Genomic DNA, 17,243 nt, shown 5'->3' on the forward strand with positions numbered 1-17,243 from the left:
TGTGTGTATGAAGAGAAAATAGGTCCTTTGTCTCAGTGTGCTGGGCATTATGGGGAGTCACGGCACTGTTGAAGGATTTATGCTTCAACATCCTTTCCATTCTAATGCCCAGATGCATGCATTTACACAAGCCTTACATCATATTTTAAGTGTTTGTATGTGTGTTTGAACTTGTATTTGTGTGTACGAATTATAATTGTAGACGTAGCATCTCCGCTGGGCAGGAAATATCTACCTACTGTTCACCACTTTATGTTGTTTATTAGAGGAAGTGGCTGCATTATTGAGGGATTTGCTGTCTCTTCACAAACATCCTACCTACTTACACTGCAGCCTGTGGGTATTAGGGTGGCTTGTTTTGGCTCTGTACCTCCAGCTCATTGGATATGAAAAGGGGAAAATGACTTTGAGGTTTAAATGCTGACTCTTTGCTCTAATTTTAGGTTGTTTACATCCATGTCTGATTAACTTTAAAGCTATTTTTATACATCTCTCCTAAGGACAAAATGTGCAATGAGTCCTACATGGTTCATCCAATATACACCTTCAAATGGTCTTCAATCTTAAACCTGTAGTCATAAAAATGTTAATTATAATTGCTGTAAGACAGCACTTCAATTTCAAAGTTCTTTTTATGTTTGAAATCCAGTGTGTTAAGAGCCAAAACAATAAAAACATATCTGTGTAAGACAACTCAGAAGTGCTCTGCCAAACCAACCAGCGTGAACAACAGGCTTTCACACTGTGTTAATATTGTGTTCTATGATAGATTTCCAATTTTAATCTTATTGTAAAATGAACTCTATTTACCTTTCTCTTAACAAATAAGCTATTGAAATTTTTAAAAATTAACTGATTTTCTGAGATGATTAAAAATGGTCTTTTTTTTTAAAAAAAATACGGTCTTTTTTAAATTACAGAACATGATGTTTCAAGGTTCAGATCACTCTGTTTTGAGCTGGTAATCCAAGGTCAACACTAAAAGACTATTAAATCCAGTGTCTGTGTGTATCTAAAGAGAGCGTGTTTGGCCGACGACAGAGTGGAGACTCAGGATTAGGCTGTGGCTGTTAAGTCCAATTATGATTTATTTTCTAGGTTATAGCAGTCCAAATGCACTCTCTCTCTCTCTCTCTCTCTCTCTCTCACACACACACACACACACACACACACACACACACACACACACACACACACACACACACACACACACACACACACACACACACACACACACACACACCAGTACCCATTTCCCCTCTACGTCCCAGCAGAATTGAAGGAAACTGCTTTTCACTTCACCCCTGAGACAGAGGTTGGTCTCTGGTTTGTTTACGTCCTGTAGTCATGTGAGGCTGCACCACAGAGAGGTGGAGGTGATGTTTGGGCTGCCTACGTTCTGTCTAACCTTGCATAAGAGGGGGCGCTAAGGTCGCACAAGGTCCCAAAATATCCCATGGTGGATTGTCGGACACAAACCAGATAGGTACATGTGAGGACAGAGGGTTTTTTGTGTCAGTATACATTTGTGTTAGGAGAGAAAAAGAGAATTTTTTGTCAATTCTAACTCTTAACCACTAGATGGCACTACAGTATACAATATAAAACATGACATATATCCTGAGCCATATACATATAACAACATATGAACATTTTTAGGACATATGAACTCAGATGTTTGCAACATATGTGAGGTCTGCTGTTTAATTGTGGTGTCACATAATAAATAATCTCTATCAGACGAATTTGCATTAACTTTTGGGAGGAGAACAAATATGCATGGCATTAAAATGCAGAATAATAGCAAAAAGCATCTGCATATGAAAAGCTTTTTGTGCGTTTGATGTTCCCAAGGGCGGTAGGTGAGTGGGTGAAAAGACTGTGGTGCTGCATGTGAGTTGCATTTTATTTACCTTTTTCTGTGGCACAACGGGTGAGAGGATAAATCTATACCCAGCCTCCAGCGATGTGACTGTGAATGAAAACAGGCTATTTTACTATTTTGGAGGAGAGGGAACACAATAGTCTAACGTTACACCCTTGTAACTCTGCTGTATAGAGGCCTCGGCCCCCTCTATTATGGGTTTTATAAATGCCAAACCTGAAACGTGATATCTGAATAGGTGAGTGAAAGTTGATGTGAACTTGCTTCGGTGTACACACACCCTTTGGGCCTAATATTTCAGGGTGAGACATAAAGCATTCGCAGCAGGCTTGTAAGGTGACAGTAGTGAATTTGATACATGTTTTCTGCACTGTTGCTTGAGCTTTGAGAAATGGCAGAGCAACTATTAAAAACAACACCATTTTATGTGTCTGTATAGTGAGTTCATCTACAAGACAGGAACAGACCGAGAGCGTAGATAAAGATTTAAGTCTATTGGTCTTAATCTTGAGTAGTTTTGGCAGAAAGCAGAAACTATAGAAGCAGCAAAGTAAAAAAAAGTTTTCAAACTGGCTGGCAAACTGCTGACATTATAGAACAGCTGTAATACCCTTATTTTACGCCTTGCGGGCTGATTATTTTACTTCAAAAAGTCATCGCCATAAAACCCACTACCTGCAGAAACTGCACCTTTGGATAATCATCAGGGAATACAAGAAAATCGAGTACAATCAAAAATGTACTCTTTAAGTTATGGCTTTTCTCAGCAGCTAGCTTGAGCTGTAGTTGTTTAACAGGCTGTTAATCTGTGTCAAAAGGAGCATTAGGCTAATGCTGCATGTGATGTTGGAGTTTCTCAGTTGGGAAGGCGTTCCTCCGACTTTGCTGTCTTCATGTGCTTTGAGGTCATTAAGTGGGAACAATGTGGAAGCTACAAAGAAGATGGCCTGCATTTTAATGCTAAGAGCAGAAGGTGATAGCTGTTTCCAGTTTTTTTATTTTAATATATTATTTTATTTTATATATTATATTTTTATATTTAATCTAGGTCACTCTACATAGACAGTGGTTAACATTGATATTATATGATATACTATATACAAGTAGGTACAAGTAGTATAGAAGTAGGTAAGTAGGTATACAAGTGTATACAATACATTTTACATGTCATCAAAAATTGCTATTTAATACTTGAATTATTAAAAAAGTTTCTAACCATTGACTTAACATTGACTTTTGCCCGTCAAGTTTATGCATTTATGACGTCAAGGCAGCAACTCGTGTTTTAAAATAACAATATCACAGTCTTAGTATACTCGCCTGACATGCTTTATAGTTAAAAGTTTGCTTGCTTGCTACAGATAATAGATGCATATACTAAAATGTGCAACTACTAAAAGTAAATGACAGCTACTAGGAACAAACTAACGAAATATGGAAATTTTATCCCGATTTCCCACTCGTAATTTCAACTTTGTAGGGCTGTCCATGTGTCTGTAACTCGTATATACAATATTTCTGAGGAGCAGTGAAGGCAGCATAAATGCAACAGTGCTTGTTTTGTAGCTCTGTTAATAAACTATATAGTAAGGTCTATTGCAATAATAGAAAAAAAGCTGTTTTTACAGATTGACCTGTCAGTCCAAAACTATGATATAACTTGAGTAGTGGGAGTAGATAAGTACAGACTCTTTCTCAACATTAAACTTTATCAAATCCGTCTGATAACTTTGGAATAGGGAGGAGAGAGACTGTGTGTAAACATGTGTTGAGCACATTCCCAACATTCAGACCCCCTCTCCACCCACTTCTCCACCCCTCTACTCTACCCCCAAATTTTTGTTTTGGACGTGGGATCCTGTGATGCTCTGCCAGTGGCACCCGGGCCGTCGAGCTCTGCTCAAATATTTGAGCTCAGACGCAGCCAAGTTGACTTAGCTTGGAGCACGGCGTTCCCAGAGCTTTGATAGGATGCCTGTGCCGAGCGTGGGGCTTTCGGGGCAGGCTGCACTGAGCGCCTCTTGTGCCTCGCTCCATCTTGTGTCTGGTGGGTTTCAAAACAGACAGGCTGGACTGAAGGGCAGACAGCCACATGAGAGAGGGCTGAGGTTTCCCCGCCATCAGAGACAGACGCTGGCACAGGATCGCTGCTGTCCTGAGCTGTTGACTGGCAGAGATCAAAGTCCTCTGATGGACAGGTTTAGTGGGGAGCAGAGAAAGTGGGTTTCTTCAAGGTAAATAAGGAATAATTTAGCCTTCATTTTCAAAAGCTGCGGTGCTAATTTATATCCCGACAGAGTGGTTTAGTCTTTTACAGCTTTTTCCCATCATATGTCGAGTACCTCTACAAGCAAAAGACACAAGGATGCTTCTTTACACTCTTTCTTTACCTCAAAGTTAACCTTATGCAGTCTGCCCTGTGGTGTGGTTTCAGCTTTGCTAAACTGAGTCAATACAAATGAGATAATCTCGAAGATCAGATGTAAATTCAGTGCTGCACATTTAGGGATGTAGTGCTATTTGTTTAAAGGTATGCCGTGCAGATTAGGCGAGTTTCCATTAACCTTCAAATTGCACACACTGAACTTTAATAGCACAAAATGTACACAAAGAGTTGCTACAAGAGGTGTCATTGCATCGCATAACTCTTAAAAAGTTGAGCGGATCAAGTTTTGAATTCACAATTGCACTGTGTAATTATGGACTATCACCTCCCAGAAATCCCCCATATGTGGCCACTCACTTCTGTATGAGTCAAAACATTGTTTCTTAGAAAAATGCTTCATAGAGTATCTTTAAGTACAGCAGTGCAGCTATAATGAGCATGCATGCATACAAGCACACGGCAAAGCTTATTTCAAAGAATATGTAACTTCTGTTTTTATGGTGTTTACATACATTAGTCAAATGTAACTATGAAATTAAAGGATGTTTTGCTGCCTTTTGTTCTTAACTAGATAAACACTGGATAGCTGTGACTGAGAAAAATGTGTGTAGGATTTAGGGGCATCTATTGACAGAAATTGAATGTGTTTTCAATTTCTTACAGTTAGGCATTTATATTTACATACAGAGCAGGTCCTCCTTCATGGAGTCTGGCACGTTCTACAGTAGCCCAGAATGGACCAATCAAACACTGGCTCTAGATTGGGCTATTTTGAGTCATCCCCTGTAGTTTTTTTACACGTACATGGGAAAAGTTTCGGTTCCACAACCTCACTGTGCTGCTCAAAGGCTACAGTCAATCAACAAACCTTAAATGACAATATAAAAGTGTAAATGAATTCCAACTACGTTATTTGAACTCTGAATAGAGTGTTGCAGCAAATTATAGGCCAACACGGACATTAACTTTGCTCTGGTTCCCTTGTCAAAAGATTTTTTCCATCTGATTTTGGATTATTGCGGAAAATACACAAAGTTTATGCTACTTACATGTTTAGTTTAGCAAAATAATCTTCACAAACTGTTCACTGTTTATGGTTTTGAAAAGCTAAAATTAGACAATAAATAAACAATGCTATGGTCGTATGATTTTGATGATTGTCTGTACATTTAGCTATGTTAGCAACTGTCTTTTTTAAGACACGCAAAGTCAAACAAAACCTGGAAGTCTCTTAGGCTTGTGTTAACCACAGACCTTATTCTAGGCATCTAACCAAAAACCCATCATAAAAAAAAACAAAAACATTGAAAATGAGACCAGGGAAGTGCAAAAATGCAAACTTATTTCCAAAAAAGTGATTGAGCATTGTTCCAGTGTGCTCTAGCAGCACTACACCCCTGTGCAAATTGTATAGTTTTTTGTGTCTTCCACATTTTTTGGCATTCTTCATGTTTTATGCAGAAACCGAGACAGATATGAAAGGGGAGAGAGGGGAGGACCTGCAGCAAAGGGCCAGTTGCAGGCCTCTGATTCAGGACTGGGCCTCATTGGTACGCGCTCTCAGCAACCACAGCGCCTCTCGTATGGTAGCTTAAACGACTCAGCGCATTTCTCTAAACAACTATTAGTTGATGAGTTCAAACCAGTTCAGCAGACTGACAATGCTCTTAAATTGAAGCTCAGCAGGGGATTTGAAGCAGTTTTTCAATATGTAACACTATACCTAGTAAAAGCTGTGCCTCGGGCAAGTCTGCTGCTTTTGGTTCCTTGTTGCAACCTTGTCAATTACTTTCCTTGTCAGAAGATTGTTGCGGCACATTTTTGAGTTTGTTCCGGTCCCTGAAAGTGGATTTTTTTGTTGTTTGCCTCTTATACAGTACATCAAAGGTTTCAGCTTCATTGTGGCATGTTATGATGCATGCTGAGGTGACAGGACCCCCTTCCTGCTTTAACACTTGGGTGAATAATTTCCATTTTAAGATGAGAGACAAATCAGGGTTTATTAAATGAATATTTGAGGGTGAATATTATCTCCCACTTGGCTTTTTAGATAGCAGCAAGATGAAAGGTGAAAATCAGACATTTGACAGAGTGACAGAGTGGATCTGAAAGCCTATAATGAAATGACAAAGAATAGCAATGATAATAGACTGAATACACGATGGCAAAATCTGTGGAACAATAACAAGACAGAGAGGCTAAGCAGGCATAGCGGAGAGAATGAAATTCCATGAATACCTATAAAAGGGTTTGATTTTCTCAGAAAACCAAATCCATCTTGCTCTGAGCGTAGGTTAAATAGGAGATGTTTGCAGTCCAAGGAAATTCCCATGGTAGACTAGAACCCTGTTGTTTCCATGAGAAAGAGGAAACCGGGCCTACGCAGATACAGCGGAGCGCTGCAGCCCACAGGCCTGTGTGACCTGGAGGTCGTCCAACCGGGACGAGTTCTGACAATAAGATCTGCTGAACGATCAGCACACATATGACTACCCATGGAGCAAAGGGAATGCTTCCCTTCTCTTCTTTCCTCTTTTATTTCAATTATCTCGGAGCAAAGTGTCTGAAAAAGGCAGTCACATGTGCCCTCGCTCATTTTCCTAACAGCATGGAGACACACAGACCTTTTCACCATTTTACTTTTTCCTTACATCACCTATTTTTCCAGTAACGGCTGTTTAACCTGTCATGTCCGATTTAAAACAAAGGTGGTGAAGTTTCCACTTGTCCATCTCCAAATCAATTTTGCCCTCAGGGTGAACTCCCATGTCCTCCTCCTGTAACATTTTCCTGTTTCATGCAGAAACCTTCATCCTAATCATGTCATCATGTGTGATACGTATCTCCATTTTTCCTCACACAACTCCTTTTATCTTTCTGTCTTTCCTAAAGGCAACATTAATCCAGAGTAATCAATGATAACTATTTCAATGCAGTGACGTCTCTCTCTTTGATGAGCATCCAAAAACCTTAATGTCCATTTGAATCATTATTTAAATAAGCAAGTGGAAAGACTGCATGATTTAAAGGGACAGTTCACATCAAAATCCAAAACACATATTTTCCCTCTTACCTGTGGAGCTATCTTTTAATCTAGATCATTTTGGTGTGAGTTGACGAGTGCTGGAGATATTGACCATAGAGATGTCTGCCTTCTTTCCAAAATAATGGAACTAGATGGCACTCGGCTTGTGGTACTCAAAGCGCCAAAAAAACAACAGCAAAGTCTCTTTCCAGTAGACCCCTGTTACTTAAGATAATCCACAGACCTTGTTGTGAACAGTTTCACGTAGGAACTAATTTCTTTTTACCAAACTACAACTGCCAACTGTATCACTGCGCAGAACAAAGCATGCATCTACTCATGATACTAATACCTCTGGCAATGCAAAATGTAAATAGCATTTAGGTTAAAACAAACAAAAAAATAGTATCATGGGTAAGAGGAAATGTATGTATTTTTAATTTGGGGTGAACTCTTCCTTTCATCTCCAGTTATCACTGTATTACTATGTATATTTCCTCTGTTTAGCCATATGTAAAATGTAATTTCACATCACATCTTCTATAATGATACTAAAGTTAACACAGACTTTCTGTCGCCTCAAATCTTCTATGTTATCATTCATTTTATTAATGTCAGTAGAGGCGAACACTCAGCACAGCTCTTGTCATTGACCTAGATCTATGTTGATTTTGTCAGATGGAGTCATGATCTTGATAAAATGATTTTGTTAGCCAGGCTTATCAAACGTTGGCTGTGATGTGCAGAGTTGTTGTTTGCCGATTGAAAAGAGGGCGAGAGGGTGAGGTGTAGCTTTTTTAATGTTGTTCAGGTGTTTAAGGTCTTTATAAAACCATCTGGAAACACTAGTGTGGACAGACTTTAACATTTACGTTACAAAATATGATGTAGTGTGAACGCAGTCTCAGTAATGCCTTAGCTCATTTATACTCCCTCCATGTACAAAAATAGATATGTGCGTTCCAAATGTAAAAGTCACTGCTCTCGTACTTCCCTGTGTATTTTATGTTTGGCATGGATACATCTAATAAGTGGCAATAGAGATGAGAGTCAAAAATTTCACACAACAATAAACATGGGGACTGTGAAGGAGATCATAATATTGTACTTTTAAACAGAGGCAGCATTATAGATGGCAGACGGCTGTTTGGCTATTATAAACGTGTTAATGGAGAATTATTTTCACTAGTTTTTACAAATTATTAAACATTACCAATGTGTTTTGTTCTGTCATTATTAAATTTTTTTGTCGTCTCCTATGATTGTATCTCCCTTGAACTAAGCAACTGCTCAGTTTTGTCCGTATCTGCAAGCTTTTCAGAAACATGCACAAATATGAACGTTTAGTATAAATTAGCCCCTATGTCGCAGTGACCAGTGAGGTGGCCATGGTCCCCTGATAAATAACACTATAAAGATAGGCTAAATTTTAGTAAAGGAACAACCGGCATGGCCTTTTTCAAAAGGAGTCCACTGATTTTTCACTTCAAGATATCTGAAAATGGTTTTTACGGGTACCAATGAGTTTCCCCTAAACTTGAGAAGGGTTGTTTCCTGTAAATATTTTATTTTTTTATAGCCCCTGTACTACCTCAAATTAAGTATTTGCCTTTTTAGGGACAACCAGTCTAAAAGTGGTCTCTATCTGCTTGTGTTACTGTGGGTGTGTCTGTTTGCATGTGTGTGTCTACTGCTCTTTCTCCATCTGTTTAGACCAAACTGACAAATACTTTGAAGCATTCAAGAAAGCATTGAAAATTCATAGTTGATCATTTATCATGATCAGATCATCTTTATTATATCTAATATATCCTTTATGTTGTTCATTAGAGACCATCAACATGTTTTTTTGCCAGGACGTAAAAAATTGCACGTAAAAAAATGACCAGATGCTGAAAATATTGCAACAGATTGCAGGCTAGCTACATCGCTCAGGGTTGTGGCGCCTCCAGTGTGAAATGCCAAGCTGCTTAACATGGGCGCCCACAGGATGCTGGAAGCACTTTGTGGCACTTCTGCAGCCATTGCTAACCGGCGTTACACATATAGATATATATAACACATATAAACAGAATTATTGTGGAAGTTAAAATGTTAACTGTATTGCAATAGTTTTCAACTAGCGAGTTCTGGCTTTTGGTTTTGGTGTGCTAAGTCAAGATTTTCAGAGGCCTCATTTGGCCACCCCTATGAAAAATGTCTAGGGGCATCACTGCTGCCCAATACTGATCTTCTATTGCTTCTAATAACATTAGCAGATATTTATGAGACAATCTAACAGCAAACATGAGTTATGGCATTTGTAAAAATCACCTCCAGTACGCATCTTCCTGTTACAGGTCACACTTTAGGGCATTTTGACCGACTTATTACATCCGTTTAGGCAATTTCCCTCCAGCCATATTACAGTGGATGGACTGCTTCCACAGAATGTAAGCACTCGATATGTTAAAGCCAGCTGCCGACAGGCTCAGCGCAGGGATTAATTCCTCGCTTTAAAGTTTGACTGACATTAACAAACTTTCATTAATTGTCCTTTATTGCAATTAAATTTTCATAAAACCTCACAACTTAACGTTTGATTTCTCACCTTCCTATAACACAGCCCACATGCACACCCACACACGCACAGACACACGTTCCGCTGCACGCACACACACACACACACACACACACACACACACACACACACACACTTTGTCCAGTTCCATGTCAGTTAATGTGTAATTAGAGGGAGCTTAATTTGCATTTTTAATTAAGCAGTGCATAATGGGGATACAAGGCCCAGATATTGGTGTGGTATTTAATGGTGTGGAGGCAATCAGACTGATGACTGTTAATTACAGATACACAGTCTGATTGCTTTCTGCTATCTAATGAATTTTCGGCCAGGATAAATGGCTTTGATCTAATGGACGTGCCCCAATGATCCCACCGGACCACCAGCTCTAATAGAAGCTGAAAGTCAAGTTTACTCTGCTCTATTAGCTAAAATCATTTGTAGATATTTAACAGATACACCGTTTGTTTGCATGCTTATAAAATAACACCATTTATTATGCCAGGGTTAAAGTTTACTCAAGCTGTTGATTACGTCTGTGTATATTTTATGAAGCACCCACAGGGGGTCATATATAGAGACTAAATATTTAATATGAATTGCAAAACTGAGTGCACAGATTGAAAAAAATGTGCATGGATTTCTAAACCATGCCTTCAGCTTATTTTTGTAAAAATATTTTTTTATTTATTTGGAGGAACATTCCTTCAAAGTGGGTTCACTGAAACAATAAAAGCCTCAACAAAGTTGGTTGTATAGCACGTCACCGGACCATGTTTAAAGGCAACTGCAATGATATCTGTTCTGGATGTCCTCAGTCACAGGGAAGTGAGAAGCCAAAAGGATGAGTAAAGTGGGTGTGATTCAGGCCAGGTGCCAGAATGAAGTGACTGAGGGGGCTGTGAAAAATTGTCAGGCTGCATTTCTTTTTTTTCACAAAAAAACCCCAACAAAAATAGCGTCAGAGATGCTAAATATCAACAACAAACGGCTACTTTTTCAAAATCATAGACTACATTTATCAATCAGAGCACTCTGTTAGGAATGCAAAGCAGAGAGCTCAATACTTTTTAAACATATGAATCGTAAATGTCAAAATCAGAGGCAAGCCTGTAGAAACAGCTTGCAGCTTTCTCTCTCGCGCTGACTGTTCCTTCATGTCCTTGTAGTTTCCCTTCTGTCTGTGGATTGTTGCAAACGGGGAAAATGGAATTAGGGTTGAAAGTTGAAAAAGCAAGCAGGCTAAGAAACTGAAACTATGTGACATGTCATGAATCTCCTCAGCTTCATTTCAGGACTATGGACAGAGCTGTGCACCTACAGCTAAGTAATAGTGACATATATCTTGGTCAATAATTTAGTAGTTTTGCTATTTTTCTGTTTCTGACAGTGTTCAATGCCTCCTCATACAATGTTTCGTATAATTTCTTTACAAAAGGTTATGCACACGGTTTGTGCAATATCATAATAATTAGTGCCATGATATCTTTGGAATAAGCACACATTTGTGACGTAACATTATGAGGAAACTTAATAAGCCAATATTACGTTATAAATAATAATAAAAAATATTATGTAAAAATTCATGATTTGGGTTTAGGCAATTAAAGTTATGTAGGTTAGGTTTAGGAAAAGGGGGCAACATATCTTAAAGCAACTAAAAGTTTGCTTGGTTTCAGACAGGTCACAAACATTGGTCTTCTGGGTAGCAGTTCTGTTAACCCATTAACCACCACCCCCATCCTCCTTAGGAGGACTTTCACTCTTTATACTACTTCCTTCTTAACTCACATCAATGCATTGGTCACATAATCAAAGCCTTCCTGACTGCATGTATGAGTGGTGCATTACTTTTTTAGGTAATAGTAAATACAAACAGTGTGTGAGACCAGCCTGGTTTGTTTGACCCATCCACCTACCGGACCTCATTTCCTTCATGGACTTTGTTCCTCCTTGAGCTAAATGACCTGAACTTCTTTGCTCATGTCATATGACGGCATGGCTTATAACTCACAATTCTGTGTACTATGTAAGAATTACAGTGCATTACTTTTTCTAGGTATAAGAACAAAGAGTCGGTGAGAGCAGCTTGTATGCAACAAAGTGGTTTGTTTTGAAAGCACAAAACCAAAGTAATGGCTGCATCATTTCCTTTCAATCTAAAAATGTCTGTTGTATTTGGTGTGGACAGTGTTCTGACTAACGCCAAACTTCAAATTACCTACGTTCAGCTGCAGAAATCCCAACCGTCATCCTGAAATTTCTCATAACCACTGTGGACTGCTGCTCCCGAGAAACACTTCGTCTACTCCGAGCTTTTGTGGGTGAAGATGACACTGAAAGCAGAACAAGGGCATCATTTTTTTTAAAGGTACATCTGCAGGTCTGTTCTGAGTCAGGACAGATTTTCTCCACTAAAAGCTCAGCCTTTTCTCTCTTTTTCCAGGGAACCATGATGTGTCTATGACAATACAGGAGATGATGACATATGGCAAGATGACCTTAAAAGCACACACAGTAAACAAGTAGATGTTTTTGTACAGACAGTGATGAGGCCAGGATGATCTGACATGCAGCACACTGTGTGAATGTCACGTGTGGCCCATTTCATACACACACTTTCACTCGTATAGTGAGCTGCAAGGTAACATTACCATCCAAAGAGAAGTTTGAGTGAATCTAAAATAGTGCATTCAGCTGAGTCGATACCGCTCTTTGGCCCTTTTCATCAGTTTCTCCTTTACACACATACACACACACACAAATGCACATGAATACGCAGTACACACACACACACACACACACACACACACACACACACACACAAACACACACAAACACGCACACACGCACACACACACACACACACACACACACACACACACACACACACACACACACACACACACACACACACACACAGAGAAGTAGGACTTCCAACAAGCATATCCCTCTGCTCTTGTTAAAAATGCATGAGTGCTGGCATCCCATTTGGATAGTGGAAAGAGAGTGGCGATGCAGCGGAGGGTGGGATGGGGTAAAGTGACATCGTAGAAAAAATGTCGGTCTCCAACGTCTCCTTAAGTAGCTATGAGGGGGATAAAATGAAATTAGGATCAGGCAGCAAAGAAAGCCTTAGTGGCTTATTTAAAAGGGGAGGAAAGAAAAAGAGACGCAATTATCATTAACGAGGGCGACAGGTGGAGAACGCCCCCAATCAGCTATTGCATGGTGACTATGCGTCGTTAGGGAGTGCTAAAGAAAGACAGCCAATCAGGATGGAAAGGAGAATTCTGGGACAGAGGAGGATCAAGGAATTATAAATTAAAGCTGGTGGAGATTTCATGCTGAGCGGCTGTTATTCATATAAAAATGAACCCCAAAAGAAAATCTGTTTAATGTTCAGTGATGTGAGGATTTCACTGACTCTGCAGCCCTTTAGTTTACTCAGTTGTTGTGCGACAATAAAAGCATAGTGTCATTTAACCCCTTTGCTTTTGTGGAGGAATTGATCTTACTTCAATAACAGACTAAACTCTGTGAAAAACTTCTCAAGTGACTTATTTCAGAAGTACTGAACGCCAAAAAAGTTCCTGAAACTGGAGGCTGTTCTTATGAACTCTTTATAGGTATATATCAATCAGAATTCATATATAACCAAGGTAATCGGGAGTGCTACATTCACATGATCAATGCTCTGATGGGAGTAAAGAAGCAAGTGGTATAAAGAGCGAGACAGGCTGAGTTGGACGATGGAAACACAGGACTTTCCCCCTGAAGACTGGTGTTTGTGTCCAGGGTGAAACCAAATCAACTTTGTGTTATTTTATGCTACAACTTCACCAATTTTCTTTTCTTAAACCTAACCAATGTAGCTTTGCTTTCTTAAACCCAAAATTTGTAACTTCATGATAAGTAAGTAAAGTGACAACGCTTTTTGTGGGGCACTAATTCCCTTGATATCATACAAATAATTTTATCATCATTTTTGCAACTCTCAGCGCAAAAATGGCCACCTAGTTCAACTGTGCAAGGATCTTATTATGACTCAGACTCATGTTTATTGTAAGATAGCACCCTGTAGTAGCTGTAGTAGTTATTATAGGAGCAGAAATGGCATGACCTAAGATTAGGTAAAAATAATATTAGGCGACTAAATTTGCCTAATGTTGTACAAAAATCAAAGCACCTAAAGAGTGGTTGGGAGGTGTGGTGTATGGATCAAACAACACAGGACTGTCACTCAGGAGAACAGTGTTTGTGTCCTGAAGACATGAACTTTTAAAAAAAAAATTACAATACAGGCTAATATACAAGTATGTGTAGCATTCTACGCTAGTGACGTGTGTGATGTGTCTTGATATAGGCTATGTCTACATTACAAAATTACTTATTTAATGCCAAACCATAATGTTTTTCCAAAACCTAACCAGGTAGTTTTGCTACCTAAACCTTATCAAGTAGTTTTGTTACCTAAACCTAACTAGGTAGTTTTGAGCTGAACTGCAACAGTTTCATTGCATTAAAGATTTGTTCAGACTGTGACTGTAAGAAAGATAAAATATGTCTTTCTGGGGCCATTTTGGAAGTCAGTCAAGAGAGTGATGAAGGATACATTGTAACATCACATGACAATCTGACAAGACAGTTTTCATGCTGGATAAGGTTCAGTGGTGCTAAATATTGTATTTACAGAATAATACTGTTTAAATGTTACATTTTGCTACATATTATGGAGTCCTTATTTCCTTGAAACTCTAAAAGGTGGAGGTAGTGAGTGCACAGTTAGCATGACACATAGCTTCAGAATAGCCACTTTTATTGGAAATACACCAGGTTCAATTAACTCTGTATCTATTCTAATGTATCTATTAGCTAGTGCCTTCAGGTCCGTTTATGTGTTAAAGTATGTCCAATTCGATGTTTCCAGTAACTTGAGTGATGTATTTTGCTGTCATACAAGAAATAAATCCCTGATGTTTGATTCCTTTTTTTGCAAAAAAAAAAATAACTCTACTGCAGAAATGGATTGTGGGGGCTGTATCATCTGTCAATCAGAGTTACCACTGTCACTGCATGTCATGATGGGGAGCTCAAACAGACAGTCTGAAAAAATGTCTATTTCTGAAAACAGCTGTTGGAGAACTGGTGTGATGTTTTATATGTGGGCCACTGCACTATTATTACCTTGATATGTTTTTTACCATTATAATAAACATTTGCAGCTGAAAATAATCTCCAATAAATACACAATGTGTACCTGATAAATAATGACTTGAATAAAAGTACTAGATTAACTAAATATACTTTATTACTGACCACCACTGCTTGTTGCTCATTGCTACAAACAGAGTGTTTGAAACCACTGAGAGATGTATTTGTGTTCAGACTTGTATTTTTAGTTAACTTTTTCTTTAGAAGCTGCCTCTGACGGGAAGGTTATGCGTTGATATTGCCATCTTGATCTGTTCGCAGTTATTCTCTCTTATTCTATTCTGTCTTTGAATGAAAGTCAAATAACATCAGAGTTGTTAAAGTGCAGAGCCATGAGGGCGTTGGATTTGTCATAGTGTATGCGCCAGCTGGGTCCTCCTGAGATTTGATACTTCACATTAACTTTCTGTGTAGCTGCACCCACTGACAGTCTGTCTGCAGACCTGAGCAGCGGCAGGTCTCTGTTTGAAAGCCCTCACTTCACTGGAAAGAAGTATTGGCTGGGGCCCACGTCTCCTGACATGTGGCCGACTGGCTGGCTGGCTCAGGGATGGACCTACAGCTTGTAAAAGACATAACTCGGCCTACGCCTTAGTTTGCACAGCCTCCAAGCACGTTTCTTTCTTCTGGGTTGCCAAGGTAACCCCAGGGCTGGAGAAAAAACATCCCACTTACTGTCTACACAGCTGAGAGAAAAACTGACAGTGAGAGAAAAAGCAGGCCAGTCTGAGTTTTCTATGATTTAGGTACAGTAAGTGTGATTATCACGGTTGTATGTGGCACTATATGTTTCCAGTCCGGCCCTGCGATGGTTTTTATTGTCTCGTTTCCAGCGCTATTAAACATGTTCTCGTAAACTGACATAGTTTATACTCTTGACGGCGCACCTGTAGGGCAACGTGTGAATGTGTCCTTTATTAACATGAAAAGCCACACACGCTGAAAGAGGCTAACATGACGTACCGCAGAACAAACTGCAAGACCGTGGGATTTTGAGGAAGTTTGTCACTGAAATAACATCCTTTCTTGGCAGAGGGAGTCTTTCTATATGAAACAGACGAAAACAGACTCTTTGTAGAATTTAAAATGTTACACAGACTTTAATTCTGTTTCTGTTTTGTCTACGTTTTGTTTATCCATTTTATTTCTATGGTTCAGTCAGAGTGTTAACATGGTTCATTGGTCACAGGGGCACCGTCCTTAGCAGTGGTGGAGAAAGTATACACTTTTTTTAAGTAATAACACATTGTAAATATACTTATTGCAAGTCCTGCTTGGTAAATGTTCCTCAAGTATAAGTAAAATATGAATACAATTAAAGGTAAAGTAAAAGTAAAAATACTAGTACATGCATACATATGGCCCCAGTGAGTATTATACTATCATAAAAATAGATTATTTTTACTCATTCAATAATAACAATAATTTGTTTTATAAAAGTAATGAGCAAAGTCTGTCTCAATTACCCAGAGCCAAAAGTGACACCGTCACAATGCTTGCTTTGTCCAAACCTTAACATTATTTAAAAATATATTCAAATCATGGACACGAAAAGAAAAGAAGCTGGAACGATTATATATTTTAAGTTGTTACCTGAAAAATGAATGAAAATGGAAAACGATTATCAAAATAGTTGCCAGATATTTTTTTGTCAATTGACCAATTTATTGATCTGATATTTTCAGCTCTACAGATGTAACAAAGCATCAAATTCTATAATATCATCATATGTTTTTTTCAAAATCTAAATTGTTCATTCAAGTTGTGTAATTTAAGTCATTAAACGTGTCAAAAAATTGTGGTGGAGTTAATGGCAAATGTTTTCCTCTAAACTGTAGTGGAGAAGAAGTAGAAGAGAATATTTAAATAGAGTACAGCATTGTAGCGAAAAAAAAAAAAAAAATTCCCAAAAAAACATTTTCCCCCTAGACCACCAGTTATGAATCTTATGAATTTTTGATCCGTCGAAGTTTAGTATTTTCAACTTTCCTGGAGCTGATTAAAATATCTATGTCATCATCGCAACATAAAGACAAGCGAGGGCGAGGCAAACGGGAGAAACACTGGTGCGCATATTTAGTGGGCGGTATACCACGGAAGTAAACCGTGATTTATGGTTTTGGCAGATGCTCCAGCAGCGTGTGCATGTAATTGAAACTCAGGAAGGCTAAAT

The sequence above is a fragment of the Plectropomus leopardus genome, chromosome 17 (assembly GCF_026936395.1).
Source record: "Plectropomus leopardus strain MGB_pleo_1.0 chromosome 17, ASM2693639v1, whole genome shotgun sequence".
In the NCBI taxonomy this organism is placed as follows: domain Eukaryota; kingdom Metazoa; phylum Chordata; class Actinopteri; order Perciformes; family Serranidae; genus Plectropomus; species Plectropomus leopardus.